Source organism: Vipera berus (assembly GCF_964194415.1).
Source record: "Vipera berus genome assembly, chromosome: 1".
NCBI lineage: Eukaryota > Metazoa > Chordata > Lepidosauria > Squamata > Viperidae > Vipera > Vipera berus.
This window is the reverse complement of record NC_138202.1, coordinates 186,182,096-186,200,785: the sequence shown is the minus strand read 5'-3', so window position 1 is coordinate 186,200,785 and position 18,690 is coordinate 186,182,096. Positions and strand designations below refer to the sequence as shown.

The window sequence follows — 18,690 nt, the reverse complement described above, 5'->3', positions numbered from 1 at the left end:
TCAGTAAGCTACAAAATATTTGTCCTATTATTTATATTAAATAGTGTTAAGTCTGGACTTTGAAAACATAATAGTTTATATTGTATATCTGTCAGAATAAAGCGTGTTTTCTTTCTTTTTTCCCTTTTATTGTTATAAACGTAAATATATTGTATATTAATTTTATTTTAATGTTGACTTCAATACAATATTTATGTAATGTTTATAAATTATTAACACTATTATTTATAAAGTTTAAAGTATTGAAAACAATTCTATTAATATTAATCACCTTTCATAATGTCAATATTACAAGCATAACATTATTTGGTTTTATCTAAAATTGAATGTAACATAAAAAGAACTGCTCTATTTCCTATAAAAGTAGTAGATATGTTGACAGTACTTTTGATTTGAAGTCTGTTTTTATGATATTAAGGAAAGTTTTATTTAATACATTGCACTGCTATTAGAAATTCCATATATCTGTCTATGTTGCAAAGCATAAAGGTTAGATTAAAAATATCACTATCAATAACAGTATTCTTTTTTGAGGCATATTGTTATTTGAAAATAATATGGGTAGGACCTGCAATTTGCTTTTGAATGTTTGCCGCTGCATCTATTGTCAAATTCAGACCAAAACATCATGGGCTGTCGCCTGACACCACTGGATAACATCGCCAGGGCTCGCTGCCTTGGAAGAGTGAGAAAAATTCTCAGGGATGATTCACACCCTGGGTAGGAGATACAGGAGTATAGCCAGCCATACCAATAGGCTGAAGAACAGCTTCTAAACAGGAAATAACTTTATGTATGATTGACTTGTGAGGCCGATGTATTGTGCAATTAGCTCACATGGTGTAACAAGATGGTGGGTTTGTTGTCACTGTGATTTGGGGGGGGGGCCACGAAGGGAGGCTCAGCCAATCTCAATGTATACAAGGTTGTACTTTGACAATAAAAGGTTCATTCATGCTGTTTCAGTTCTTTCTTTCTTCCCTTAACTTGCCAACAGAGACGGGGAGAGAATGGAATGTATGTTGTATCTGCAGCTGTGAAGATTGTTTTGGAAACTGAAGATTCTTTTTCATAATAATTGTCTGCAGCTTAATTGGGTAATGTGACCTGCATGGTCGGGGGGGGGAGGGGGAAGGGGGTTGCTATGCTTTGAACATACTGCTTTTGCACCAATTTAATCAGAGCTGACTTAGAGTTCATTACTGCTGGAATGAATTTCCTGGCAGTAGAGATTGAAATATCTCAGGTATGCTTGCTTTGTTGGGATCATCGGCTGGAGTGGTAACATTAAATCAGCTCTCATTAAATTTCAAATTCAATTAAGGGATACTGAGCCCCTATATCCTATCCAGTCACCTCTGGAGGGGCTGTGAAGACTCAGGGGGGAGATGCCTGGATGGAAGAGGAGGAAAGTTTCAGAATGGAAAGGAAGCATTTTGCAGTAGGAAGCAGTGAGTCAATTGAGCAGCAACAGAAGAGATGGTGTGGCCTACAAGTACGGGGAGTGGATTCCCCAGGCAAGGTCCAGCCAACTCCTGCCAGCCATGCCAAGCCTGTCATCTCAATCCACCCTGAGGGCAGCAACTACTACAACTAGGGAGATGGCCAGCCCCCAGAGGATTTCCACACCTCAGTCCAGTTGCAAGCCTGAGACCTGGGGCTGCCGGTCCTCCAACAACCACCCAACCACCCTGCATGGTAGGCCAGCCACTGCTGCAATCGCCAAAGCCAGCTGCTCAACCTGGGCCCTTCCCCTATGCGGGGGAGTGGGTCCCAGGACATTGGCTTGTGCTCGCAGCCCAGCAGCCCCCCTTGCTAAAAGCAACCTTTGATGAGACCCCAGAGAAGCTGGCCTTCTTCCTGAATCAGGTGTAGTCACACCCAGACTGGTTTGGCCAGATGTATCCTGACAAAGAGGCCTGCGTGGAGATTATTGTGGAGAACCTTGAGGGAGAAATCAAGCAAGGGGTGGTCAACCTACACGACAAGGGAGCTCCCAAGCTGGGGGACCTGGCTGCATTCCTGGGAGAGCTCAGAGCCCAGTTCAGCAACCCCACGCAACCCCAACGTGCCGAGGCTGAGGTCCAAACTGCTAGACAGGTGAGCAGACCTGTAGCGAAGTACATCAGAGAGTTCAGGAGGATTGCGGAGAGACTGAGAAACTGGCCGGAAGGACTCCTGACCCAGTACTTCCAAGAAGGGCTGGGTCGTGACCTGTTCCACTTGTGCCTTGCCCGAGGGATCCTGGACCGGCTCAATGATTGATACCAGCTGGTGACCACTATGGAGCTAGACCTCACAGTATGCAAAAGCTCTGAAGGGTTCGAGAAGCAGCCAAAGAGGGACTAAAAAAAGTGCATGTTAGGAGGTAAGCAGCTAACGATGGTGTCCCATTCCTCTGCTGAAGCTTCGAGTCACACCCCCATCCTGTGCCTGAGGGAAGTGTCCTATCGTGTGAGAATTAAGAAAGGTGATAAGTGGAAGACTGCCTTCCTTTTAGTGTACCTGGATGACATCCTCATTTACACTGAGACCATGGGGAACACGTGAAACTCATGCAACAGGTGCTGAAAAAGCTATTGGACGCTAAGCTGCTAATGCTGCAAATATTGACATGTTTTTGCATTGACAATATAAGAGACAGCCTGTTATTTTAATTGCTTCATTTGGGAGGGAGGAATCACCTGGAAGTTGTGATAAGATTTCAAAACCCCCGCATACAAAATGGGAAGTGAAACCTCATATGTAAAACTAATTGGATAATGTGAGTTTATGACGTGTAGATAAGGGCGGGGATTGTATGTGTGTTAAGATGGGTTTGGGGGGAGGAGATTTCAGATTCTGGCATCCCTCCATGAGTGCCGATGTTTCGTTTCATTACTAAGACTTTTTAGATAAATAATATGCCTGCAATTTGTTTGATTTGTCTCATTCATCGGAACAATGACATCATGCCAGAATCTCCTTTCTTTCAAACGGGGGTCCTAAATCCCTGCCGCTGTCTCCGGTAAGAGAGATAAGCTGGCAAAGATTCAGGGAAGAATCCTCAAGATGGAGAGGGAAGGCCTGATTGCTGGTGAAACTTCTGAAGAGGAAATAATAAATAGTTTTCTATGGGAAGATGAATTTGGGCCGATCTCCAAACCTCAGCAGATAACTGAGCTTATCTCGTCGTCAAGCTGGAACCACTCCAGTAGAGAATATGGAGGCCAGACTGTGCGGCAAAAGGCCCCAGAAGCAGAATGGGGAGGAGATGTCAGACCCTCAACCACTGAGAATCTGGGTGAGAGGAAGATCCTGTCTGCAGACCAGACTGCCTGCCAAACTCAGGAGTCTCCTGCCAAGCCCTCCAGACCCATAGAGACAGAGGACCCCAGTCTGGGGCTTCTGCAGCAATGGGAGGTTCGGAAGCCCCCACAAGTGAAAGGCCAACAACCTCTGAGCTTGCCCCAGCTAATAGAAGCCTTCTAACAGCTGGGGATGGTGCAGAAGCCTGGAGATCAGGAGGTGGTGGGAGGACAACAGCAAGGGTGGCAGCAGCAGGACCCAAACATGCAACCCCTGAACATACAGCAGGGCCAGTGGGGCCAGAAGCAGTGGGGGCACTGGCAGCCATTAAATCAGCAACCAGAGTGGGGCCAGCAATGACTGGAGACAGAACAACAGCAGTGGGGGGCCAGCAACCATTTAACCAACAACCAGGGTGGGGCCAGCAGCAATGGGGACCCCAGCAACCAATGATGAACCCACTCTTCAGAGCAACCTTCGATGGGGATCCAGAGAAACTGTTTTTCTTCCTCAACAACGTATTTGAATAGCTGGGCCCATCTCTACCCAGACCCAGCTGCTATGGTCGATGTGATTGCGTCCAGCCTAGAGGGAGAAGCATCCAAATGGTTGAACAATTTATATAACAAGCAAGCCCCTGACTTGGAGGACCCCCACCTTTTCCTCCTAGGGCTGAGGGAAAGATTTGAGGACCCATCCATTGCCCTTAAAGCGGAAGAGCAAATTCACAAGATAAAACAAGCTGGCCGGCCTGCCCTGCAGTACATGCAGGAGTTTCGAAAGCTGGCCGGTCGGATAGAGAGATGGCCTGAGCAATCCATAATTCATCTTTTTAGAGAAGGGTTAGATCAGGGCTTTTCAACCAGTGGTAAGGGTACCATCTGTACATTGGAACCTGGCAGGTGGTATGTGACCATCCTGTAAAAGTGGTAGCGTGGGAGGGGAATGAGCTGAACCGGTGGCAGCACCGCACAAGCCTGAGCGAGAGATGGCTGGAGTTGCAGGGCTGTCAGGGCTCAGCGAAAGTGCCAGGATCTGTGCTTTTTCGGGGCTGTCAGGGCTCAGTGGAAGTGCCTCGATCAGTGCCAGGCTCCAGCTGGAGCTCGGCGCTGATCCTGGCACTTCTGAGCCCAGAAGAAGCACCAATCAGCTGGAATGTTGCAACATCTCCAGGGTCTTGTGATTTACATTCAGATGCTTGGCAACTGATTCATTTTTATGACAATCACAATGTCCCAGGGTCATGTAAAGTGAGCAAAACCTGCTGCAATCACCCAGAAGATGGGGGGGAGGGAAATAAAAATCAAACGCCTCCCACCCCACCCCCACTGCCAATCCTCAACAGAAATGCTCACAACAATGAAAACCTTGAACAGGAGGAAAAGCGCCCCCGGGCAGGCAGGCAGGTGTCTTCCTCAGCTGTGGCTTGGGGGGCACTTTTTTCAGAGCCATTATAACTTTGAACAGTCACTAAGTGAACTGCTGTAAGTTGAGGACTACCTGTACTTCATCACTTTTTTCCTTTTGTTTTTTTGGTCATCAAGTTTTTAACACCTTGCTAGGCGACTGGTGGTACTCAGATGTTGGCATATCCTAAAAGTGATACAATGGGTGAAAAGATTGGAAAGCCCTGGGTTAGATGACTACCTTTCTCTGGCATGTATCTACCGAGCAGTGCCTGACCAACTGCATGAATAGTATCAGGCAGCGGTGAAATTAGATGTTCAGCTCGCCCACTATAAGAAGCCTTTCCTACCTGAACCCAAGCCAAGGTCAGAACAACCTGAATGGCACTCACCCCCACGAAGATCTCCAACTACTTTGAGGGCTTAAAGACCCAAGCCACCTGTAGACCTGGCAATTAAGAGTTTCCGATGCGGACAGCAGGAACATCAAGCAGCAAAACGCCCAGTCCCCTTCCCCCAACAGCAGAACAGATCAGGACCAGCAGTGAGAAAAAACCTGTTCTGTACCAGCCTGCTACCGGCCTTGCAGAAAAGGCAACCCCTTTATAAACGGCAAGAGGCTGGAATACGTCTGCCAAATTTATTACAAAAACAAACAAGACACGTACCAAGATACAGGAGCTTTGAAACACTATCTGAGCTGTTGCTTTCAGCAAACCAGCCCTCCCCAAACATTCCCTTTATAAAGAGTTCAGGGCGTGGCCTCTCTTTGCCTCCTTCCGAGAAGCCCCACAGCCTTCCTCTGTTTGCTCCTACTTGACTGCCTCCTGCGTCGGGCATCCTTGAACAGGGCCAGCTGTGGGTCATCTTCATCCACACTGTCAGGCTCACACAGCTGGGTCTCCATGGTGACCAAGTGAGAGGGGCCTGCCTGAGGGCTATCATCAGCAAGATCTTCAACACCCCCTCCTCCTCTGAGTCGTCGTCCGACCCAACTGCCGAACCCACAGGCTGACCCTGAATCACAAAAGAAACCTGCACAGCAGATAATGGGAGAGAAATCCAACCAGATGACACAGGAACCTGTTGTCTAGGTCACATCCCCCACACGGGAGGATGACGGAACTCAGACTGGATCCACCCCAGTTCTACCCTCTTTCAACAGCAATGATGAACAGGAGAACGACCCAATGGTGAGTCGATGCATCCTACTCTTTTTATTGCCTGCTAACCTCATAATCCCTAAGGCAGGGGCACAAGTAGACCTGAAAGTGCTAGTCCACGGGTCGGCAACCCGCGGCTCCGGAGCCGCATGCGGCTCTTTGAGCCGTCTCCTGCGGCTCCCAGTCGCCTGGTGCGCGCGCACCTCTCCGAACGGGTGGAGGTGCGCGCGCAGCTCTCCAAACCTTTGGAGAGGTGTGCGCACAGCTCTCCAAACCTTTGGAGAGGTGCGCGCGCAGCTGTCCAAACCTTCAAGGCGGCGCTCTGCCCAGAGAAGCGGGAACTGGAGGGGCCACGATTTCCCCTCCAGAGGAAGAAGGCGCTGGATGCGGTCGGCCCCGCGGGGAAGGGGGAGCGGCGGCGGGGGCGACGGAAAAGCCGCAGAAATGGCAGGAGAGATGCTGACTGGCGGCGGCCTCAGAGGAGGCAGACGGGGGGAGGGAGGAAAGGGTGACTGGGCGGGGGAGGGGGGTGAGCCAGAAGGAAAAGGGTAACTCATCCCGCAGAGCGGTTGCGAAAAGAGGGAGGAGATAAGCCAGCCCGGTACCTGGATCCGGTACCTCCTCCGCTCCGCCATGATGTCCCCGTTTGGTCTCCTGGTGACGTGGGGCTGAGCCACAAAAGGGGGACGGGGAGACCGAGGGAGGGAGGGAGGAAGGAAGAGAGAGAGAGACGGAGCCAGCGCCAGCCAGCCAGCGGGCTCGCGAGGGGCGGCAACCTCGTGAGAGGCCGCGCGAGAGCCATTAGGTAACGCGCGCGAGCCCTTGGGGAGGCGGGGCGGGAGCGCGGTCCGGCCGCCGGGCTTCCTTTCCCACTTGTCCACATCGCTCCAAGGAACTGCGTTGTTTGGGGACGGCGACGCTGGTCGTTTGGAGAGGCAGCTCTCCAAACCTGATATTGATGACAAGCTTACATTTCCTTTAAAATAAAATAAAATGGATTCCCCTTCCCCTCCTTCCACCCCCCGCACCTCGCCGCCCGAAAGGAACACAGTATAACACTAGACTAGGCGTTTTACATGAGGGGAAACGTCTCTCGTCTTCGCCCATCTTTGCCGCCGATGCTGTTTCCCGAGGCGCTCGGCTAAGGAGGAACTTTTTTTTTGAGCGTGGCTGGGACAGAGGACTTGTCCTGCGCGTCCACAGGCAACGAGGGCAAAAACCCTTGCGACCTGGTTGTGAGAAATGGGGAAAATGAACACACACACACACACACACATACTCGGCCTCCCCGTCGCCTGGATTCTCACTTCCCCTTCAGGCGTGCTCTCAGACTCAGGCGCGCGGCGCTTTTCGTTTGCGGGGGGAAAAAGTTGCCTTTCCCCAAAGTGCCGCAACTCCCTTGAAGCGACTGGTAGCGGGCCCAGTTTCCCCCCCTCTGCGCAACTTCTGGCTATCCCCCATTTGCCAGGTCTGCAACTAGAGGCGAGCGCCTCGCCTTCAGCCCAAGGGCAAAAGCCTGATCTCGTCCCACTCCCCTGTTCCCTCAGAGCGCTGCTTGATGGGCTCTCCGCGCGGGTTGAATGGTCGTCTCTGTCCGTTCCCACCCCCCGCCCAACCCTGCCATCGATTCTGTAAGTACCGCACACGACACACACACCCCGGGGCAATTGAAGAAAATAGGATGATGAAGGACTGCAAACTAACACGTTACACGTCTCCATCGATTAGCCATTGATTAACCATTATTTCCCTGAATGACAAGCAAGCCGGTGGTCAAGTAAGGGAGGCTGATGATTTATTTACACGTGAGACAGGGAGAGACGATTTCTTTATTCCGCCGGCGAGCTCAGCGCCCGGCAAGCTTTGGCGAGTCAAGAGCGCGGCTCTGGGAAGCGCGCCGGCCTTTCCTGCCTGGGTTTTATGAGCGACGAAGTGAGTTGGGCTGGAAAGCTGCGAAACGACCGCGCTTCTCCGTTCCGCCTGGGAGGATAAGGACGAATACCTGCAGTATAACTACAGTTAAGGAGAAGATCGTTTTATGGATTCAATATTTACATGAATATTGATCGGTGTTTATTGAACTTTTAATTTAATTCTCTGGTTCACACAGCGTCTTATTGGCAGTTAAGCACAAGTGTATAAAAGGAAGAATTAGAGAGGCTCCAGGTACTTTGAATATTTTGGCCCGAAGCCACTAGGCTTCGGTGACCGAGGCCACGATCGCGGCGGGTAAGGAAAAGGGAATCGGGCTTCTTTCAAGGGTTTGTCGTATCTCTGCCACCCCCCTCCACCCAGTCTCGCCCCTTGTGGTCTTTCTGCTGCGTGGGAGGCAGAAATACTGGGGCAGCCAGCGCTGCCTGAGGGCTGATCGTGCTAAATTTCTGCCTTTCTCGTAGTTATTAAAGCATCGAATGGCACCAAGAAGAGGGGTGGGGTTCTGCCATTTTATCGAAATGGGAAAACGTCGAAGTTGGGGAGCAAGTTCCTCGGAACTCTCCGGGACTTTTTAAATTAAATCAGCACAATACTAGGCTGTGTGGAGAGCTGATGCAATGGAGGAGGGCTGCCAGTTTGTAATGTTTGGGCTTTTATGTCGTGGAGAAAAGAGCACTTTAACAACAGGATCTTTTCTCGTAAAGAAAAAACAAAAAGCTCATGCTCTGTGTTGCTTTTCTTTCTCCCTGTATTTCTAAGATTACGGAAGCTTTGCCAGAAAATTTTATGCGGGTGGTTGAAAGATGGCATCACAATAAGGAGGCGACCGTTTGACTGGGTGCCAGATTAATGTCGGCTCTGCAAACGGGCCGTCGCCGCCGCGCAACCGGTTCCATCACACATAGAGAACTGTGAGATTCCCCATAGGGCCCGATCTCCCCACTGATTAAACAGATGTTACAGGAGATTTTAGTCCTACAGTCTTGTGCCTACACCTCTAAGAAATTCACGGAAGGCGAAAGGAGGTGGACAGTCTGGGAAAAGGACGCCTTTGCAATTAGGTGGGGGCTATTAAACTGGCAACACTATTTAGAAGGGAGAAAAGTGCCTTTTGAAGTGTGGACAGATCCCAAAAATTTAGAGGCACTAAAAACTCCCTGCAAATTGTCCCCAAAGCAAGTGTGATGGGCACAGTACTTTAACCATTTTAACTTTACTTTAAAGTACATACTGGGAAGAAAAAACTTCCTAGCTGATCCTGACTGCCACAGTACAAAAGTGAACATGAAGAGGTCTACAAGGCAATTATCCCCAGTTCACAACCTGCTGCACAACTCATGCCTTGCAGAACCCCTAATCCTGATGACGTGGGAGTGAAGAAGACAAAACGAGAACTCCTTACCGATCAATGGTTCAAAGGTAATCAAACCTCCCTAACATGCAGGGATGGTTTGGCATACATGGGGAGAAAACTTTATCTACCGGAAACCCTCCGTCTCAATACTCACAGACACAGCCATGATGTAAAACAGGCTGGACACTTCGGATATTTAAAAACTCTACACCTCATCCGCCGGCAATTTTGGTGGCTGGGGCTAAAACAAGATGTAGAAAACTATGTCAAGAGTTGTACCATATGTGCCACCATGAAAAGAATTCCAGGGAAAACCCCTGGGCAGATGGTGGCAGACCCTTCTCAACCATGGGAAGAAATAGCTATGGACTTTATTGTAGACCTACCCAACAGTAGAGGAAATACTGTCATCTGGACTGTGATAGATCTGTTTTCGAAGCCGGCTCACTTTATCGCCTATAAGGACTCCTATCTGCACAACAATTGACTAAATTGTTCCTGAAACGTATCTACCGACTGCATGGTGCCCCTAAGTGAATAATTTCAGATAGAGGAGTACAGTTCACAACGAAATTTTGGAGCAATTTCCTTAAATTAATTGGATCATCTCAAGGCTTATCATGTTTTTCATCCAGCTACCAATGGGGCTGCAGAATCCGCTAACAAAATGGTGGAACAATACTTCAGATGCTATGTTTCCTATGTCAATGCTGCCAACATCAAATGTTATTGCTTGACATAAGATGAAGAAGTAGCCATTTCATATGTTAAACTTGTGTATTGCTTTAAAAGATTGGATTAAGATTGGAAGAGGGGAAGATGGAGGATTGTACCTCAAGGCCATCTGAAATTAAAGAAGATAAGAACTTGGCGGGTTTTCTAATGAAAGGGAAACTGTTTCTTTAAATTAATTGGAGAATATGATTAATGACAAAATTAGAAAGGTGGAGAATTGTGTTTTAATATATTGCGCAAAGGGCGGAGATTTCAGATTCCAGCTTCCTTCGAGCAAGCATTTGCCAGTGTATTAGGCTAAATAAAGGACTTTTAAGGTAAACAATACCTCAGAGTCACTTGAAAAGCCCATACGTCAGAATCTTGACATCCTACCAACAGACAAACTGGACTGACCTCCTCCCCTTCACCGAGGTGGCCTACAATAATTTTGTACACAGCAGCACTGGCTACATGCCTTCAAGAGTAGCCACAGGAAAAGAGTTCAGCCTGATGCCTGACTATCCTCAGTTGCCCTCTGCTTCCCAGACACTTGATCAATGCGTGAGGGGGTGGGAAGAGGTTTGGAGAAACATGAAAACGGCACTAAAAAGACTTCTGATACTTATAAAAAAACAGGCTGATAAAAAGAGGGCTCCCCAAAGAACATTCCAAGTGGGGGAGAAGGTTTATTTGTCAACTAAATATTTACGTCTCATATTACCCAGCAAGAAATTGGGACCGAAATTCTTGGGGCCTTTTCCCATTTTGAAAATCATCAAGCTGTTCACAGTAAAATTGAAACTACCCAGACTTTTGGGAAAAATTCACCCAGTGTTCCATTGTAGCTTACTGAAACCTTTTCGAGCCTCCACTTTAAGACCTCCCCCTAAGAAAGCACCTGGATCCCTCATAGTAGCGGGTCAGAACCATTATGAAGTGAAACATATTCTTGACTCTAGAATCTTTAAGGGAAAATTGCAGTACCTAGTATAATGGAAGGGATACCCATTGTCTGAAGCCTTTTGGGTGAAATCTAGCACTATGAAAGCTGACAGACCTATCAAAAAAATTTATGAGAAACACCCCAAGAAACCAAAAGCCAGCTCCTAACATGTGTTTGTTTACATTAAAAGGATCTGTTCTTTTGTAGGGGGGGCGGATGTCAATGCTGCAAACATTGACATGTTTTTGCACGGACAATATAAGAGACAGCCTGTTATTTTAATTGCTTCATTTGGGAGGGAGTAATCACCTGGAAGTTGTGATAAGATTTCAAAACCCCGCATACAGAATGGGAAGTGAAATCTCATATGTAAAACTAATTGGATAATGTGAGTTTATGACGTGTAGATAAGGGCGGGGATTGTATGTGTGTTAAGATGGGATTGGGGGGGAGGAGATTTCAGATTCTGGCATCCCTCCATGAGTGCCGATGTTTCATTTCATTACTAAAACTTTTTAGATAAATAATATGCCTGCAATTTGTTTGATTTGTCTCATTCATCGGAACCATGAGAGTATGCTAAACTGTTGAAATGCAAGTTTCGTAAGACCAGCCTGCACTACTTGGGCTACAGTGTCTCATGCAAGGGTGTGCAGATGGACCCACCAAAAGTGAAATCCACGTTGGCGTGGCAAGCCCCTTGCTCCCCCAAGCAGCTACAAAGCTTTCTAGGGTTTGCAAATTTCTAGACAGTTCATCCCTTCCTTCGCCAAGATTGCCTTCTCAATGAACAAGGAAAGGGGGGGAAGGCCTCGACCAAATCAGCCCTTGAAGTGGACAATGGAACGTCAAGCGGCATTCGAAAACCTAAAGAGGCTGTTTGAGGCTGAGCTAGTCTTCAAACACCCAGATGCAGAGGAACTGTTTGTAATCCAGGCAGATGCCAGTTATGTAGCTGTGGGGGCAGTCCTCCTCCAGTGAAATGAGGGTAAGTTACAACCGTGCGCATACACATCTCACAAACTGAATGAAACAGAATGGCGATGGTTGTTTGGGAGAAAGAGGCATTTGCAGTACAATGGGCATTATTGACGTGGAGGCAATTCCTGGAGGGAAGCAAAGTCCCATTTGAGGTGTGGGCTAACCATAAAAATTTAGAAGTCCTTAAAACCCCCTGCAAGCTCTCTCCCAAGCAAATCCAATGGGTGCAGTACTTCAAAAGATTTGATTTTAAGTTAAAATACATTCCAGAGAGGAAGAATTTCCTTGTTGATGCCCTTTCCCGCATGCCCCAATACAAAAGCACTTGGAAGGAGGTGGTGAGTTCTATTGTTCCCAATAGACAGCAAGCAGGGCAAGCTACAACCAGGCAGCAAGAGAAGAGGAGGAGCTCACCCCCCACTGATGCTGTTGGTTTGGGGTAGAAGGGGGACAAACTATATGTACCAGAAAGCCTAAGACTGCAAGTCGTGCAACACAGTCACGATGCTAATCAAGTGGGCCATTTTGGATTTCTAAAGACTTTGCACCTTGATAATCATCAGTTCTGGTAGCCAAAATTGAAGAAAGACATAGAAAGCTATGTGAGGAGCTGTGCGGTTTGTGCAGACCCTGGGAGAAAATAGCCATGGACTTTATAGGGGAGCTACCGAAGAGTGGGGGAAACACCATGATTTGAACTGTGATAGACCTGTTCTCCAAGGACACCCACTTCATCAAATGCGCTGGACTCCCCTCAGCCTAGAAGCTAGCAAAGATGTTTTTGCAGCACATCTACTGGCTGCATGGAAGGCCTAAGTGCATCATTTCATTTTGTGGGGTCCAGTTTACTGCTAAGTTCTGGAAGGAGTTTTTAAGGATGATTGGGTCCTCCAAGTGGCTTAGCTCCAGTTTCCATCTGAGTATGAGTTTCCATCTGAGTATGAATGGGGCCACAGAATGAGCTAATACAGTGCAGCAGTACCTGCATTGTTATGTCAACTACCAGCAAACTAATTGGGCAGCTCTCCTGTTGTTTGCAGAAGTGGCATATAACAATGTAGTGCATAGTAGCACCAGTTTCACACCATTCAAGCTAGCCAGGAGGGTAGAGTTCATGCCAATGCCCGAATGCCCTCAGAAGTCTCCCACTCGGGCACCTTAAATGAATTGGTAGATTTGTTCCAACGTGTTTGAAGCGATGCCAAGAAAGCTTTAGCTAAAGGAGCAGAAAGTCAACAGAAGCAGGCAGACAAGAAACAAGCTCACCAGGGGACATTCCATGTAGGAGATAAAGTGTATCTATCTACTAAGTACCTCAAATTGGGACAAATTTGCAAAAAAACTAGGTCCAAAGTACATTGGCCCTTTTTCTATGACAGTGGAGCTGAGATTATCTAGAATACTGGGCAAGGTACATCCAGTATTCCATTGCAGCCTGTTGAAGCCATTTCAAGACTCCACAATGAGGCCAGTGGGGACAGCAGTCCCAGGTCCGATAATGGTGGGATGGGGGGAGACGCACTATGAAGTCAAGCAGCTTCTGGATTCCAGAATGCACAAAGGGAAGTTACAGTACTTAATTCAATGGGATGACAGAAGTGAGGTGGGTAAAAGCTGACCCCACAAAAGCAGATCGTTTGGTAAAGTGATTCCACACTAAGTATCCCCAGAAGCCTAGCCCCCCACAGGGAATGAGGTAACCCAGATAATGTATACTCATTTTATTTTCCAGGTTCCTTTCAACTTCTAGGTGGGTCAGCCTGTCGAGTTCAGAAAAAACTTCATTCTGTTTCAGATTCTTTCTTCCCTTGACTTGCCAACAGAGATGGGGGGATCAGGGGAGAGAATGGAATGTGTGTTGTATCTACAGCTGTGGAGATTGTTTTGGAAACTGAAGGTTCTTTCTCATAATAATTGTCTGCAGTTTAATTGGGTAGTGTGACCTGCATGGGCATGGGGGAAAGCGAGTTGCTATGCTTTGAATATACTGCTTTCGCGCCAATTTAATCAAAGCTGACTGCTGGAATGCATTTCCTAACAAAATCTGGCATTAGTGATTGAAATGTCTCAGGTGTGCTTGCACTGTTGGGATCATCAGCCAGAGTGGGGACATTTAATGTTAATTGCAAAGAATCAGGACCACTTGTAAAGTTGCACCATATAAGATTTATTCAAATCTATACTCAAGAATCTAGTCAACTGTCACCACAATTGGCACTAGATAAGGGTCAATGGAATTGGGTTTGGATTTGGATCTCTTGTGGCAATGCACGGACTCTAAACTGATAGTGCATTTAACTCCACCCTCCAGCTGTGCTTGTTCTTCTCCTATTGGACCATGAAATCATTTAGGCAGGATCATAAGAAATCCAGGAACGTATAAAACTAATAATGAGCCTTGGTGGAGCAGTGGGCTAATGCCTCCTTAAGTAACACCAGCTGCCTGCAATTAGTGCAGGTTCGCATCCCACCAGGCTCAAGGTTGACTCAGCCTTCCATCCTTCCAAGGTAGGTAAAATGAGGACCCAGATTGTTGGGGGCAATAAGCTGACTTTGTAATAATGCCGCTTGGGGGGGGTGTGAAAGCCCTAATAAGCAGGCATATACATAGAATGAAGGCTACTGCTAAGCTTGTAAGCCGCCCTGAGTCTTCGGAGAAGGGCGGGATATAAATGGAATTAAAATAAAATAAAATAAATATTTACTTTTCATTAATAATGTGAGAACTTACATCTAGTTGGAGCATCAAGCTAAATTTCTAATGTGGCAATGGAATGTCAAAAGGTTTTGTTTTAGGGATTTTCAATCTCCATAATGATGCTATCCAGTCATGGGTGGCTCAGGACTACATAGTTGCCCTGATGACCAAGGACCTGTTATTCATATCCAAAATCATTATTAATCACTGAACAAATGCCTAATTGACTTCTATCCATGCTCTTTGTCCTTTCAAAGTGTCCAAAAGCAGCACCAATGGAATTTCTCTAGGTTTCTATGATTTCGGCAGAAAAATGTAGAATTGGAAACCCTCCAAACAATATGGATATTAGGATAAAACTTTGGAATGTGGAATTTTTTTCTGAGTTCAAAATACTTTAAACGGTCACTTCAAGTTATGAATATTTTGAACATAGGAGTTTTTAAAACCCATCACAGCTAAAAGAAACAAGCCATCTGGGAATGATCCTGCTTCTCCCATGAGGGGCTTGCCACCTAGTGCTTGGCTGATCCGGAACTGACCGAATGAACTGAGAGGTGCAGTTTGCTTGGGGACACTTTCAAAATATTGATCAGTGAGGGGATTCTTCAGATCCTGTCTATTATACCCTCATTTAATAATGTGAAGGTGGCCAATTATCATTCTTTCTTCTTAAAAAAGCATCTTCAGAGGAATGTGTTCTTTCTCATATGTTATTTTTTCCAGACAATCTATTTCGTGGTTATCTAGATTCTGCATTCTTTGAAAGAAAATATCAGAGGGAGAAAATTCCATTGGCCACCTCAAAGGATAATTCATCTGTTAATTGTGGAAAGAATTTGGACCATTTAAAATTATCTTAATCCCTCTCCAGCTTCACAAATAGAGTAAATTGAATAGTACAAATAGATCAGAACAGCAGTAACTGAAAGTATAACTTCACATACTTAAAGGTTTTTACTTACTCAATAACTCTAAATTCATATCTCCATATTTATATGCCCCATATTTTAAACAAACTATCCATACCCAAACCACCTCAGTGATGCCCTCGATGTGATGTCTCGTTGCCTGGAAGCAGTTCGGGTCTGGATGGGGAGGAACAGGCTTCAACTCAACCCTGACAAGACTGAGTGGCTGTACGTACCGGCATTCAGAACATTCCATCTCTTTCTATGGGGGGGTGAGTTATTACCCCCCGTAGATAGGGCTCGCAACTTGGGAGTCCTCCTAGATTCACAGCTTTCCTTGGAAGACCACATAATAGCTGTGACTAGGGGAGCCTTTGCCCAGGTTCGCCTGGTGCGCCAATTACAGCCCTATCTAGACCGGGATGCCCTGCGTACGGTCACTCATGCGCTCATGACCTCTCGTTTAGACTACTGCAATGCTGTCTACATGGGGCTGCCCTTGAGGACCACTCGGAGGCTCCAACTGGTACAGAATGCAGCCGCGAGAGTTGTGTTGGGAGTCTCCCGATACTCCCATGTTACACCTCTGCTCTGTGAGCTGCATTGGCTCCCAGTTGTCCTCTGGGTGAGATTCAAGGTGCTGGTAATGGTTTTCAAAGCCCTTAGGAATCACCTGCTGCCGGCGTCAACTTCCCTCCGCCCAGTGCGCTCCCACAGAGAGGGTCTCCTAAGGGTGCTGTTCTGTACCAGCCTGCTACCAGCCCTGCAGAAAAGGCAGGGACAACCCCCTTTACAAGAAGGCAAGAGGCTGGAATTACGCCTGCCAAATTTATAGCTACAAAAACAAACAAGACACGAACCAAGAAACAGGAGCTTTAAGAAACAGGAACTATCCAAGCGGTTGCCTTCAGCAAACCAGCCCTCCCACACATTCCCCTTATATAGAGTTCAGGGCGTGGCTTCTCTCTGCCTCCTTCCGAGGAGCCCCATTGCCTTCCTCTGTTTACTCCTAATTGACTGCCTCCTGCGTCGGGCGTCCTTGAACAGGGCCAGCTGTGGGTCATCTTCATCCACGCTGTCAGGCTCACACAGCTGGGTCTCTGTGGTGACCAAGTGGGCCTGGCTGAGGACTCTCATCAGCAAGATCTTCAACCCCCTCAGCAAGGTCTTCAACACCCCCCCTCCTCCTCCTCTGAGTCGTCCGACCCAACTGCCGAACCCACAGGCTGACCCTGAATCACAACAGGTGCCGCCGTTCGGAGAATGCTGTCTGATGGCTCCCAGGGGGAGGGCGTTCTCTGTGGGCGTGCCTGACCTATGGAACCGTTTACCGGTTGAGCTCCGGATGGCTCCCGACCTTCGCTCCTTCCGACGCGACCTAAAAACCTATCTGTTTGAGCAATCCGGTCTGGTCTGACGGGTTTTGTTTTAATTATTGTTTTAATGTAACTTATCTTCTGCATTTGGGCATTAGGGTTTAATTTGTTTTCAATTTCTGTATTTGTGCATTTTGATATTTATGTCACTGTTCACCGCCCTGAGTCCTTAGGGAGAAGGGCGGCATACAAATCAAATCAAATCAAATCAAATCAATCAATCAATCAATCAATCAATCAATCAATCAATCAATCAATAAATAAAGCGACTGTATAATATTCCAGTATATATTTTTTTACCCTAAGTTGCAAGAGCATCCAATATGATGCCCCACAGGTAGATTAAAAAATAGATACTTAATAAAATTAAGGGACCTTAGTCTTGCTTAAGACCTTGACAACCTAACAAACATAAATACCCTTTCATTAATATTCAAGACTATTTTTGAAAGAAAAAATAATAATACAAATCTGAGTTTTAATGTACACTATGTATTGATAGCTAAACTATTTGAGAATGCAAAAAAAGACCCATTACTTGTCTGTGTCAATTAAAAAGTCTCAAGCAAGTTACTTAGGGGTCAAGAATTGCACAGATCTTACTTTCTTTTCTTTTTTTGTAATAAATGGAAATGATTGTATTAACTGTCCAAGGACTCAGGATTATTATTCAAGTAAGTAAGAAATAGTTTCCATCAATTCATTTTTTTCTGATACCACACAATGGGAGGCATATAAATTATTATTTACCGTAGTTTCCGGCGTATAAGACGACTTTTTAACCCATGAAAATCTTCTCAAAAGTCAGGGGTCGTCTTATACGCCGGGTGCTGAAACTTTAGGGACAGGGCTGGCTGGAAAACCTGGAGCGGATCTTCCATTTAGTCTGCACAGGGAAAGCGGGACCAATTGGAGAAGAAGCTGCAGTTTGTGATTTTTTACAGGCTGGGGTCTGGGCGTCTTTCCTTCTAATATTGAAGAGCAGCTGTCTGCTCTATCCCAACTTGAAAGGCAGGTGGGGAATGCCGCAGCCAGAGCAGCTGCTTAGCTCTAAGGACACATTTGACTCAGGAACTGAGCGGGCTGGCTGGAAAACCTGGAGCGGATCTTTCATTTAGTCTGCACAGGGAAAGCGGGACCAATTGGAGAAGAAGCTGCAGTTTGTGATTTTTTACAGGCTGGGGTCTGGGCGTCTTTCCTTCTAAAGTTGAAGAGCAGCTGTCTGCTCTATCCCAACTTGAAAGGCAGGTGGGGAATGCCGCAGCCAGAGCAGCTGCTTAGCTCTAAGGACACATTTGACTCAGGAACTGGGCGGGCTGGCTGGAAAACCTGGAGCGGATCTCCCATTTGGTCTTTTTTTTTAAATCCCATTTATATCGCGCCCTTTTCCGAAGACTCAGGGCGGCTTACAATTTAAAGCACAAATCAATGTGCTTAGCAATAGCCTTCATTCTATGTATATGCCTGCTTATTAGAGCTTTCACACACCCCAAGCAGCATTATTACAAAGTCAGCTTATTGCTCCCAACAATCTGAGTCCTCATTTTACCTACCTTAGAAGGATGGAAGGCTGAGTCAACCTTGAGCCTGATGGAATGCGAACCTGCACTAATTGCAGGCAGCTGGGGTTACTTAAGGCTCTGTGCAGGGAAAGCTTTAGAGTGAATTAGGAAAAGTGAAAAAGTGAATTAGGAAAATAGGAAACGGTTGCTGGAATTGGGTATGTGTAATTTAACGAAGAGAAGGGTGAGGGGTGACATGATAGCAGTGATCCAATATCTCAGGGGCTCCCACAAAGAAGAGGGAGCCAAGCTATTCTCCAAAGCACCTGAAAGCAGGACAAGAAGCAATGGATGAAAACTAGTCAAGGAGAGAAGCAACCTAGAACTAAGGAGAAACTTCCTGACAGTTAGAACAG

At 46.7% G+C, this 18,690-nt stretch overlaps 1 protein-coding gene across 4 annotated transcripts in view; it reads right to left on the bottom strand.

The window, feature by feature from the left end:
• HDAC4 (histone deacetylase 4) overlaps positions 1–18,690 on the bottom strand; it is a 392,113-nt gene that overhangs the window by 311,938 nt on the left and 61,485 nt on the right. The window lies entirely within an intron of this gene.